Raw genomic sequence first — 13,439 nt, forward strand, 5'->3', positions numbered from 1 at the left:
TGGCTGCACTTACAATCCAGCTTCATGTTAATGTGCTTGGGAAAGCCATGGAAGATGGCCCAAGGCCTTGGTCCCTTGCAACCAAGTGGTAGGCCAGAAGAAAGTCCTTGCTCAAAGATTAGGATCACTCCAGGTCTAGAAGTAGCAGCCACTTGGAAAGTGAAGTAGTGGGTGGAAGATCTCACTCTGTCTCTCCCTGTCTCTCTGCAATTGTTTCAAATAAAAATAAATACTTTTTCAAGATAATAGGTAATTTAAATTGAGTGGGGTTATGTATTTTTATAATTTTAATATGAAAATCTTATTAATATTAATCTTGACCATTTGTCATGCATCTCTCATCCATTTAGTTGTATTTTCTTTCTGTAAAAAGGAACAAAAGCACAGGCAGTCAAAGCCAAAATATAGAAAAGATTGCATCAAACACAGAACCTTCTGTACAGCAAAGGAAGCAATCAACAGAGAACCCACCAACAATATGCAAGAGAATTTTCACACACTACACAACAGAGAGGATACCAAAATCCAGGAATTAGAAAGAGCTCCAGAGACGAAATGATAGCAAAGCAAACAACACTGCGAGGAAACAGGAAAATTAAACGAGCAGATATTTTTACAAAGAATAAATTCAAATGGTTAGTAGACATATGAAAAAACGCCCAGGCTTCTTAGCTATTAGGGAAATAACCATGTAAATCCAATGAAATTGCCTACATTCAGAATTATAACACCTGCTGATGTGACATCGGGGAGAATAGCTACTGTGGAAATCAGCATGGAGAGTGGCTATCACACTCCTGAGAATGTATTCAATAGCTTTGAAATCTGCACATGAGAAAGTGGCGTACAACCTGATATTTATAGTAGCACAATTTACAATAGCAAAGACATAGCCTAATTCTGGCCACCTTGGTCATTTCGGGAATGAATCAGCAGATGGAAAATATTTCTCCATATGTCTGCTTTTCTCTTTCCCTGCAACAATGAATTACATGCAAAAATGCTTTTTAAGTGGGGGTTATAATCATGCCATCTGCAAAGAATGAGAATTGTGTTTCCAACTTAATGATTTTCACTGTCTTAAATCTTTCCTTTGTACAATTTTTCTAAATTGTATTTCTGTTGAGTGAACATGGCAGAGGTGGTAAATCTTTTCAATGCTATATTATTTGTCAACTTAGGATATACGGTCTCTATAATCTTGAAATATCCTCCATTTATAGAGAATTAGTGAAAAGTTCTGAAGAAATGATGATGGATTTTGTCAAATGGTTTTTTTCAGCAATTTTGGATATGATCCTTTGATTTTTGGCCTTCATTTTATTGATATCATGCTTGCTGATTTTCATGTTACTTAAACTGCCCTTACACTCTTGTGAAGAAAATACTTCATCATGGTTAAAAATATATTACATTTTCCATTGAAATAAATATCTTTAAATTTTGTTAAAACATTTTTGGATCTGTATTCATCGGATATATTAGCTTGGCATTTTCTTTTTTATGTCTTTGTCTTATTTGACTGTCAAGGTGATATTTGCATCATAAGATGAATTTGGAAGAATCCTTCCCCTTCAGTTTGTCTCACCACGTTATAAATGACTTCTGTTATTTCTTTAAATGTTGATTAGAATTTAGCAGTGGAACACCATCTGGTCTGGGTTTTTCTGTGATGGGAGACATGTTGCTATTGATTCAAATCCATCCATCAGTGGTATGTTTCCGTGTTTTATTTCTTCATGATGCAATCTGGAGAAGGTGCACCTGCTCACAAATGTGTCTGTATCTCCTAGTTTATCAAATGTATTGGCAGGTAATTGTCTCTAGCAACATCTAGCAACGTTGTACATTGATGTCCCGTCAGTTATTAATGCTTCTCTTTTCACTTCTGATCTTATCTATTTAAATCTTTTTTTTGGGGGGGGTTTGTTTTCCACATTATACTTGTGTTATATGTCTTTCTAATTTCTATCTCAGTGCCTTCAGAGAAGTCTCAAGAACTGTCTCAGTAAAAGATAACCAGCACAAACAAAAGCCGGGCCATGTCGGTGCAGGGCACACATATCCAGTAACTGAGGCATGGACGTAAAATCAACGGTGGATTCAACTGCTCCGGATGCACGGTTTGAGAGGCAGAAGTTCTGGTAGCAGTGAGCTGCATTTTGGTTCCACTTCATTCTTCCAGCAATCTCAACCGAATTCCTATGATCAAGAAATACACTAAGGAAGAGCATCCAATATTGTGATCACTAGCTCTGTTTTTAGGAACATTCAATTACACATTATTACTTATAGAGATTCTAACTTACCGTACTCATCATACGTGTATTACTGGTCTATTTTATTCTTTATTTTGCTAAATTTAAATTTGTATTTTACAGCAGAAGGACATACCAGCAACTTATCTCAGTTGTACGCCCAGTGCTTAAGTACATATTACTACGCTGATTAGATAGCATCATAAATTATTCAATGCTATCATTGTTAATCACACCATTTTTAGCAGTAACAACATTCATAATTCATAACATAATGTTTCAACACCATAGTCATGGTGAAATTCCAAGCACAATTTGGTAACCCAATGTTCTTTGGCCGTTGGTTATGGAAAGACAATGCAATGCTACTAGTTAAAAATTGACTATGGGGTCAGAATATATCAGCTTATAATTGGTAGATTTGAGTTATCCTCATGAAAGTCTTGCCTTTCCAGGAAGAAAACAAATGTCATTATTTTTTTCCTTGTAAAATGAAATATAAGTATAAAGCTATATCACATATCATATGCCATGCTATTTGACATGCATTTTATTCTAAAATATTCTTAAAACATATCTTAAAACAAAAGTGCTTAAATTATCTTTTATCTGTAGCATGTGGTGAGTCAGAATATCACTCTCATGTAATGACAGAAAATCATTGAAACAAAAATGCTTAGTATGCTGCAGTGGCAATGGAAAACACATTTATTCTGAACTGATACAGTCTGTATTTTCTGACCTCAGGGATGTAAAGCAGAGATAAATTGGCTTTGCAAAACTCTTTAGTCAAACATCCTGGTTCAGGATTTTGCACTGGTGTAATATAATGACAGGGAACAAAATAAAATCAAGAATGGCATTTAATATTCACTATATTGTTTCACATTTATTTTAAGATTTGCTTTATTGGAGCCTTCCAGGGATGCCACATGATAAGTTAATATGACTTTCTGGCAAGATGGAATATCCCAATCAGGTGTACTGGAAGAAGCTGTTTGGTGGTTTATTCCTATGTTTATGCTGGATTTCAAAGCCTTTCTCTCTCTCTCTCTCTCTCTCTCTCTCTCTCTCTCTCTCTCTCTCTTTCTCTTACGATGTATTTTCATTTTTGGTCCCAGCACAGTAGCCTAGTGACTAATGTGCGTGCCTTGTATGTGCTGGGATCCCATATGGAAACAGGTTCTAATCCCGGCAGCCCTGCTTCCTATTCAGCTCCCTGCTTGTTATCTGGAAAAGCAGTCGAGGATGGCCCAAAACCTTGGGACTCTGCACCCGTATGAGGTACCGGGAAGAGGCTCCTGGCTCCTGGGTTCAGATCGGCTTAGCTCTCGCCATTGGGACCACTTCAGGAGTGAGTCAATGGATGAAAGATCTTCCTGTCTGTCTTTCCTCCTCTGCACATCTGATTTTCCAACCAAAAATAAATATATCTTAAAAAAATAGCTGGTGGGTATTCTGGGCCTGGTTAATGCCAATTCTGCATGAACTATTCATGTGTCCCAGAACAGGTGTCTATTCTTTAAAAATTAAAACCAAATTATTTTCAGCTGAAAAAAAAGTTTTATTATGATATAAGTGGCCACAATGGCCAAGTATGAGCTGATCCAAAGCCAGGAGCTTCTTCCTGGTGTGCCAATTTAATACAGGGTCCCAAGGCTTTTAGGCCAGCCTCAACTGCTTTCCCAGGCCACAAGCAGGGAGCTGGAGTGAAAATGGGGAAGCTGGGTCATGAACTGACACCCATCTGGAATCCCAGAGCATCAAGGTGAGGATTTTAGCCACTAGGCTACTGTGTTGGGCCTTCAAAGTCTGTTAAGATTTCTGTCTCTTCTTTACTGTTTTCTTCATTCCCCCACCACAAACCCTGCCTTTATTGTTCTGGTTCTCTTCTGTGGCCGAAATTACTGCATGGCTCCAACTCAACAGTTTTAATGTCTTCATATTTAGCCTGTTTAAAACATCTTTTTTTTCCCTAGCAAAATGAATGTTGAATATATATGGTTAATCATGACAGTGAAATTGTCTGTTAGCTTGCAATTCTGTTTCAGAAGACAAATCAGCAAACTTCAACATATGGAATTTAGGCATTCCGGAGAGAAGATATTGGGAGATGGTAGGTGGTGTAGTGGTTGACACGCCTGGATCTCATTGTTGCGTGCCTGGTTCAAATCATGCCTGCTATGCTGGCCCCAGTCTCCTTGAGAATGCACAGCCAGGGAAGCAGAGATGAAGGTTGGAAGACTTGGGTCACCGTAGACCGGATGCAAAACCCAGACCGAACTCCATCTTGCAGAGCTTGCAGGAAGTGCTAGGCTGGGGCTGCAGTACCATGCAGTACCATGCACTTTTATTTTCAAAATTTCCTTTGAATTGACACCTCTTCATTTTGTGCATGCTCCTAAAGTCTCTGCACATTAATTCATTTCTAAATTTTGTAAAATAATCTTTGCCATTTGTGCTTGACTTTGTTGGGTGAGGGTTGGGGGGGGGTGTGGTTAATGCTCCTATGGTGAAAATAAACTGTAGAGGCAAAATTTTTACCCACTTTTTTGCTGAAGTAATCCAAAGTAATCCATGAAGGGAAATGAGTCAAAAGCAAAAAGGAATGCAAGTAATTTTGTACTGTTAAATGACAATTTGAATAAGCTAATAGAAATTTGAATAACAGTATTGCATTTATTTCATTCTATAAATTAATGAATAAAATTAGCACTCTTGTGCAGTTAAAATTATCACAGGGGCTGAAAAATCTTAATGTGTTAGCTCTTCATCAGGTTAAAAACAAAGAATCGCTCCTGCCAAAGCGATTAAGTACTCATGGTTAAAGATTCAGTCTGACATTTTCCTCTTTACACAGTTTATGAGCCACTTCCTTTCATAAATTATTTCAGTTTATGAATGCAGCAAGTTGAATTTACAGTCATTTTTATAAAGTACAACTGCTTTGAAATAAAATCTGTAGTCATTGAAATGGAATCCCGGGCTAATGTACAAGACATTAAGTTGGCCAAAACTAAAGAGAAAACAGTGCCCCTGGTTGAAAACTGCTTTGCATGTGATTTATATAATCTTAGGTAAACACATTTCCGAGGCACATGTGAAGTATGTAATTGGAATAATGTACAAATGGAGAAAATTCTCCCTGGAAATTGCTGTGTAAAAAAGAAAAATGTTGTCAGGAGATGGTGTTTGGCAGGTGATTAATTCTTTTGCTGGGTTAGATCTCCCCCGTGTGGCTGTTTTGTTAAGTCACATGAAACACAATAATAGAAGTACAAGTTAAACTCCAAATGGCTTCTAATAAAAAGAATCATGATAACCATCTATCAGTTATCTTAAGATTTAGAATGATGTTATTTGTTCCTGTCTTTAATTAAAAGTAGTAGGATAAGTTTATTACTTCATGTAAACCAGCTTCGTGCAAAAGAAAGAATGTGTTACTGGAAGAATGCCAGGGGTCAGAGTCAAGCCACTGCTCAGACACGCCGGAGTGCTCCCTTAGAAATGCATTCGTTGAACAAATCCGTTTGGACGTTAAAGTGGTTCTTATCATTCTGGTCTCATTTCAACCTCCTCCAGACAAAGCTTGCCCTATCAACATTCATTCCACAATACAAAAGCAAACAAAAACAACTCTCCCCAACTTAAGGATCAAAGAGGCAGATTTAAACTTGTTCATCTGCCTTGTCCCGTGCAGTGTCACATCCTCTCTCCTTCTATGGACTAGCAGTGGAGAGCATCTGTGCAGTTGCAATGGACATTAGCATGTCTCTAATAACCACAATGTAAGTCAATGTAGACCCAGGCCAATATACAAAAATCCCTATGTGTGAAATAATTTATACTGAGTAGGAAGAATAATCATTTCATTTTCTTATGTTGATTTTTAAATGATGTCTGCGTTGATGTGAAAGGCAGAGAAAATGGGAGAGACAGAGAAACGTATCTGCACCCTCTGGTTCACTTCCCCAAATAGTCATAACACCTGTAGCCAAAGCCAGGAGTTAGGAGTTTTTTGGGTCTCTCGTGTGGGTGGGCCAAAAAGCCATGTTTTATTGCTTTCTCGGGTGCATGATTAGGGAAATGGATTGGAAGTAAAGTTGCTAGGCCTCCTGGAGCCCATATGGGATGTCAGTGTTGGGGTCAGTGGCTTTAACTGTTTGCCACCACACTGGTCCAAAATCGGTTAGATTTTATGAAATCTCTGTGAGCAGCATAATCAAGAGCGTAGAAAAATAACATTATTTCTTAATGTACTGAACATGAAGTACTGAATGCAACCTATTAAAATGGCAATTTAGCTGAGTGCAAGCATTGTTTGCTTGCCTAAAGCCCAGTCCAGCTTCCATAATCTCTCCTTGGCTCATCTGTGAATTTCAATGTGAAATCAGGTCATAAGCTTCTCCTTTGGTATCTGGTAACCTCGGATGAGGATCCGGTACCTCCCACACCACCATCTCTCGGGGTGGTGTGAGGTCCCCGGCCTGACTCCAGCAGACACCCTCTGGAGGAGTCTGTTAGGTCTTTAACTCAAGTCTTTGTGTTGAGCAACTGCGTCGTTCTCAGTCCCAGCTTTCTGGTAACGCACTTGCTGGGAGCTGGCAAGCCGTGCATGTTCCCAAAACGCGATGCCAGCTCATCGCTCAGTGGACCAGGGTTGAATTCAAAGATCTTCGGGTGGTTCGGACTCTGGCAGGGGAGTTAATCATGGGATCTCTCTTCTCTTCACTGCTGATATTTTCCTCTTAGTAGTTCTCTACACAGTAATTCCCACGACACACACTGGTAAAAATTGCCAGGTACCCATATTGCTCTCACTGGTGATTTAAACATTTTTTGTTCCACAGCATGAAGTTGCGGTGATGGTCCCTGGACATACTGTGATGTTTTGAACACAATTTCCTTAAGTAAACTTTCACAGTGATCACTGGATAATTTATTTTGAACAACACAATATCAACGGTGATGACCTTGTGAGCATTTATAAGCATGGTAGAATTTCATCTGATTTTTCAGCATATTTGGAATATTGTATCCCAAGGCAGCATTTGAGCTTGAGTAAATGACAAAGATAAAAGTAACAGTGAGGGAACTTAAATTCAGGACTTCTCTCTGGGGAATCAGATTTATCAATTTTTTTTAAATATTTATTTATTTTTATTGCAAAGTCAGATATACAGAGAGGAGGAGAGACAGAGACAAAGACCTTCCATCTGATGGTTCACTCCCCAAGTGACCGCAACGGCTGGTAGCTGAGCCAATCCAAAGCCAGGAGCCAGGAGCTTCTTTCGGGTCTCCCACACAGATGCAGGGTACCAAAGCTTTGGGCTGTGCTCGACTGCTCTCCCAGGCGACAAGTGGGGAGCTGGATGGGAAACAGGGCTGCCGGGATTAGAACAAATGCTCATATGGGATCCCAGGTGTGTAAGGCGAGGACGTTAACCACTATGCTTCTGTGCTGGGCCCAAATTTATTAATTTTAGTAGTCATTGAGTCCAGGACAATGACCAGTTGTAAATTTATATATATATATATATATATATAGCCAAAATGACTTTTAAAAGTGTCTCATGTTTAAACAAAACATGAGAGGTCTAATATTTAAGTAAAACTTGAGAGATCATGCTAAAATTATTTTTCATAATTTTGAAAGCAAAAATTTTAGTCAATGATTTTTATTTCTAAAAATATGTGCTCCTTTATGCTAAACTAATGATTTTACACATACACAATCTGAAAGAAATATCATCACCATTTATTGCTGAATTACCAAAGCAAAGAAAATGCTATTGAAATAAAAGCGCAGAAGGCATCTAACATAAATGCAGTTACCAGTTACCAAATATGAGACTCATGGTAACCTCATGATAACATATTCTCATGCGCTTGGATAAGTGAATGAGCTGGTTGCGAAATGGAAACTATTCTTTATGATACATGTTTTTTGCACTTGCATGTAAGCATGCTGCACCTCATAGAGCGCCACCTGACAAAATCAGTGGATATTTTAGGATGAAGGTATTCATATGACTTGGAAAGTGTTATTATAGCTTGGAGAAAAGGGTAATTTTCAAAATACCTCAAGTCACTCAGTAAGACTGGGTTGATTAATGAGATGGTTCCTGCATAAGACACAGAGCTGTTCAAGCGGAATATTGATTTTGCACTTTGGAATCCGTCCAGAATTTTCATGTTATTTGGCAAACATTTTCAAATAAGTTTCAAGAATATTGTTTAACATAACAAAACACTTTGATCAGCATGTGCCACGCCACTACCATTTTGTTAACAAGTTTGATTTATGTATTACAAAATCTATATATTTGCTTCATTTTGCTATTTTGTTTATTTATTTTTGTTGTTGTTGTTTCACAAACATAAAACCTACCCCGTACTCTTATGACTAACAGAAGTTTAATGACATTCAAAGCATTGTTGGTCATGGCTCATCCCTTAACAAAAGTGGAAAAAAAGACGATGGAATGATTTTTAATGAATTCTTAAACAAGCTGTCAAAAGGCCCACAATGCATTTTCTATTAATGGAGATTCAGAACAGGAAATGTCAGTTATACATATATATATGGAGCAGGTAGAGATTTAAGGCACACCGCTGAAAGTTGGTAAAATGTTACGGAAGCTGCTGTGCTTACTCTTTGGTGTACACATCAAGGCTGAGCCTTTATAACAGCGGCGCATGATGCTATGGGAGCAACTGTGACTAGCATTCTCTAGCAATCACCACTTTAAATCCACAGGGACGGTTAGAGCTTTTTGGGAGAAGGCATGACATTTGTCATTTTGTCTGATTAGAATAGTTTGTATCAAAAAGATAAGTAATAACAAATAATGGTAAGGATGTGGGCAGAGAGAAAAAGGGACTCTTGCACTCTGCTGGTGAAAATATAAGTGAAAGATGGAATATTGATATAGTAGAAAGAAATTGGAATTAGGTTACCTATAGAATTCAGCAACTCGTTCTTGGACACACACATGCATATATGCACATACATATATACATCTATCATATATATTATTCAAAAGCAGTTAAAACATCAATCATTGTAATAAAGATACTGCTGATTGCCCAGGTACGTTAACAAGGAACTGGATCAAAGTGGAATTACCAGGAGCTTAACCCACATTCACATGGAGGCAGGTACTTCAGGCAGTAGGTTAATTTGCAACATCACAGTATAAGCATTGAAACAGTATCTTTTAGAACACAGAAAGATTCTGGGATAGAACCAGCAGATTCCACCCATGCCTGTCTTCAGGTTCTGTTTTGACTCAAACAGACAGAGAGAGAGAGGATTAAATAAAAATATTTAAAGGTGATTGAAAACAAATGGATACTTCCAACGTAAAACAATTATAATATAGAGTGATGGAGAGAATAATCAAAGTGCCATGTAAGCAAGATAATTCATTTTGTGATGCTGTCCCTTAAAGAGGGAAAATATGCAGATTTTAGAAAAGTGAATTTTCCCTAGAGTAAAATACATAAGAAGTATACACCATTTTTCCAAACATTTACCAAGTGAATACAATTATTTATTATCATGTAAGTTGCTAACATGGGCGCTTGTGTGATAAAATGATTCTTAACTATGTAGAAACATCATTTTTAATTATTTTGTTAATTGCTAGTAAAATGTTATATTTAGATAGCATAAATATTCTTATGTATAATAAAATGGTGAATTCTATACCATTATTTTTATGGAATTTAGGTTTAGAAAAATTATATGTGAAAGATAATATGCAAGCCAATATGAACAGGGCATTCCTAAATATTATTACAACAGATTCACTTATAAAAAAATGTATCAAATGTTGTTCCTAAAAATAAAAAAAAATGGTTTGCAGATATGTTTTGCTTTGTGATTTCTCTTTTTCGGTTTGTTCCTCATTCTTTTTAAGTTTTCTGTCTGTGCACCATCAGATAGGGACCACTAGCTGTCAGAGGACTGACACTTTTTTGACTTTAATCATCTTTTAATCCAGTGGAAAATGAATTGCACTGAACTCCCCACTAAAGGTCTCTGTAACTGAGTGAATTAAGCTGAATTCAAATCAAGTGGTTCAGTTTTGTGCAATGCGAGATTTTTCAACGAAAAACTTATGAGAGTCAGGATTGTTTTCTTTGAGTTTAGAATCATGTTTTCCAGTAGCAACAGGGACACGAGAAGTGAAAGTAGTAATATAAAATGAGATTTATGGAGAGGATTTTCAAGCAGAGAAATAGCAGAGCTGAAATTACATCCTGAGCTCTTACTCCGCAGAGGGAGATACTTAGGAGAAGCTTAGCTGAACTGGATACTCATCGAAGTTTCTCAAAAGAACCTAATCTCTATTAGATCTACTGCTTAACACCCAGGGTAAAGCGACACGTACTCAAGACACGTGGTCAGGGACACGTAGCTCCCTCACTGAGCCGGCTTCTGAGAATCCCTGAGAGTGATGGGCAAATGGACATCAGTGTTAGAATCAAATTGGTTTGTTGAAGCCTCTTTATTTTTTACTAAATGTTATTTGAATGGGCAATTATTTTTAATTACATTTGATCATGGAATCCAGGAAAAGGCTCTTCACACTAGACAAGCTTTGATAGATTAAATAAAGGTAACTTCCCTAAATAAACTATGGTCTTCCAGGAAACAGAAGAAGGGTTAAATACTGTTTCTTTGTATACACGAAGCATGAGTTTCAAGCCTGCTTTGTGCCGTTTGTGCTTGCCAGGGAACTAGTTGTGGTGCATTGGAGGCTCTTAGTTTGGGCAAGCATCACAGAGCCACACAGGTGTGCAAGCCAAGCAGCGAATGTTAATGTTCTTACAAGGAATCATCCTTTCCTGGGGGGAAAAAAAATTGTTCTGGATTACTATGAATGTTTAACTTTCAAGGTTCCGAAATGTTAATTTTTGTAATTTCAAAAATTCGTTGCGGGCTGTCGGGAAGAGAGCTTTGCAGGCTCACTCTTACGTTTTTGCTGACCCGTTGGTTATTAACCCGGCTGCATTCAGAACAATCTTTGACTCCTTGCACCCCGTGCGAGGCACAGGGCAGAGGCTGCCCCTGGTAACAGAAACCCCTCCCGGGAGGAAGCAACATTAACTTCCTTGGTTTACATCTTCACTTACTTTCGGTCTGCTACTCTTTCCGTTCTTTCTTGTCAGATCTAAAATACTTTGAAGAAAATATAGCTGCGGGTTCTTTATAGCAGTTATTTGAACTGAACTCCATATTTACTTCAAATGTATAGAGCTGTCTAAGAGATATGAAAATCGGTATGATAGCTGCATCATTTAAGTTGCAAAAAAAATACCCCGAGCTTGATTATGATGGAGAGAGAAAGCTTGTGAAGAGAGAGTGATTGAAAACACTTGAAATCAGGTAAGAAGATGAAGCATTTTGACTCAAATGATTGGAATGAAAAAATGGGAGGAATATCTGTAGATAGGAACATTTTGGTCTTGTCATTCTTGATTAGGCCACACATGTGATTCCGTAGAGTCTCTCTGAAAGCCCGGACTAAAATGGAAAATAGCATACTGCCTGAAATCTCAGATTTCCGATCAAAGTCCTGAATAACTCCATTCTTTGCTGCATGCATAATAATGCATGTGTATGCCATAGAAACGTACTCATGGATGAGATCTGATTTTTCTTTCTGTGACAAAGGAATTTTAAATACCTTATTCTCTTGATTTGTGGCTGAGTTCTGTCTGAAGTTTTGCTATCTTTACATATCTATTAGCCATGACATTTCAGTAGTTTGCTTTCAATTATATGTCTATATCATATATTTTCTTTTTTTTAAGATTTATTTAAATTTTTTATTGGAAAGTCAGATATGCAGACAGGAGGAGAGACAGAGAAGGAAGATCTTTTGTCCACTCCCAAATGGCCTCAACATCCAGAGCTGAGAGAATCTGAAGCAGGAGCCAGGAGCGTCTTCCGGGAATCCCACGTGAGCCCTTGGTTGTCCTTGGCTGCTTTCCCAGGCCACAAGCAGGGATGGATGGAAAGTGCGATTGCGGGGATTAGAACCTGAGCCTATATGGAATCCTAACGCGTGCAAGTTAAGAACTTTAGCAGCTAGGCTACCGTGTATGGCCCAATATCGTGCATTAGGTGCTTCAAGGCAAATGCTGAAGAGGGATTGGCAGATAACGAAGAAACTGAGATTCCTTTTACGTCAGGTGAGATGTTCAGAAAGAGCAGTTACATTGTCTTGATGAAATTAGTGGACTGTTGATTATGAGACCCCTGAATAAAATCTCAGGCTACTAATGGTGTAGCCTGAATATTAAGCTCCAAAGATCTGAGTAATCTTTCACATGAGAGACTCAGATCTGATTCCATCCCGTTGATCTTATGTAAATTCTGACAGGCGCTCTGTGCATTGCTTTTACATGCAAAACCTTAAACTGAATCATGACTGTTTATCCTTACCTGGTCCTATGATCTGTCTTATATGGATGCACCCTCTACTCTTTGCAATCGGAAAACAAACCATGCTTTTCTATTATCAACACAGTTCTCAATCAAATCTGATGATCAGCATTACTATTTTGAAACTACTTTGCATATCTTTAAACCTGCATCACTTTACTTCTCTAGCATTTGTGATTCTTCGTATCAAGATTTATGGAATTTGCTTGACCTTATCTAATGTAGTTCACTGTTTTCAAAGTAAATCACACTAGATCCTGACCCTACGCTCGCAGTTGGCTGAACCTGTCATCCCTTCCTGGAAAGCAGGCTTCCCTCAAGAATGTACAGCTGCTGCCTGGCAGACTCTCCTTTATTCCCATTTACTCCTTGGCATAATTCTTTTATTTGAAACCATGAATTACTACTGCAAAGGATGCGACTGTGCTTCTAGAAGAATATAGCTGAAGAGCATTTGTTCATCTGCAGAGTAAATCAAGGTCATAAATTTAGAATTAGAGAAGACATCAGAAACATTTTTAGGAGCAATGATTTTAGCAGCAAGGAAAATATATCATCTGAATTCCATTTTCAGATGTCACTCTGTTTATTATCATATTGGATGACAGATTTCATTCTAAACTTGGTTATGGAAAATATAGACGCTGGCCAGTTAGCAATAGAATGCTGAAGAAATGTAAATTAGAAAAACATAGCAATGGGGCTGAGGATCTCCCGTGCTC

This window comes from Ochotona curzoniae, unplaced genomic scaffold (assembly GCF_017591425.1).
Source record: "Ochotona curzoniae isolate NIBS_2020 unplaced genomic scaffold, NIBS_Ocur_1.0 contig_64, whole genome shotgun sequence".
Classification (NCBI taxonomy): Eukaryota; Metazoa; Chordata; class Mammalia; order Lagomorpha; family Ochotonidae; genus Ochotona; species Ochotona curzoniae.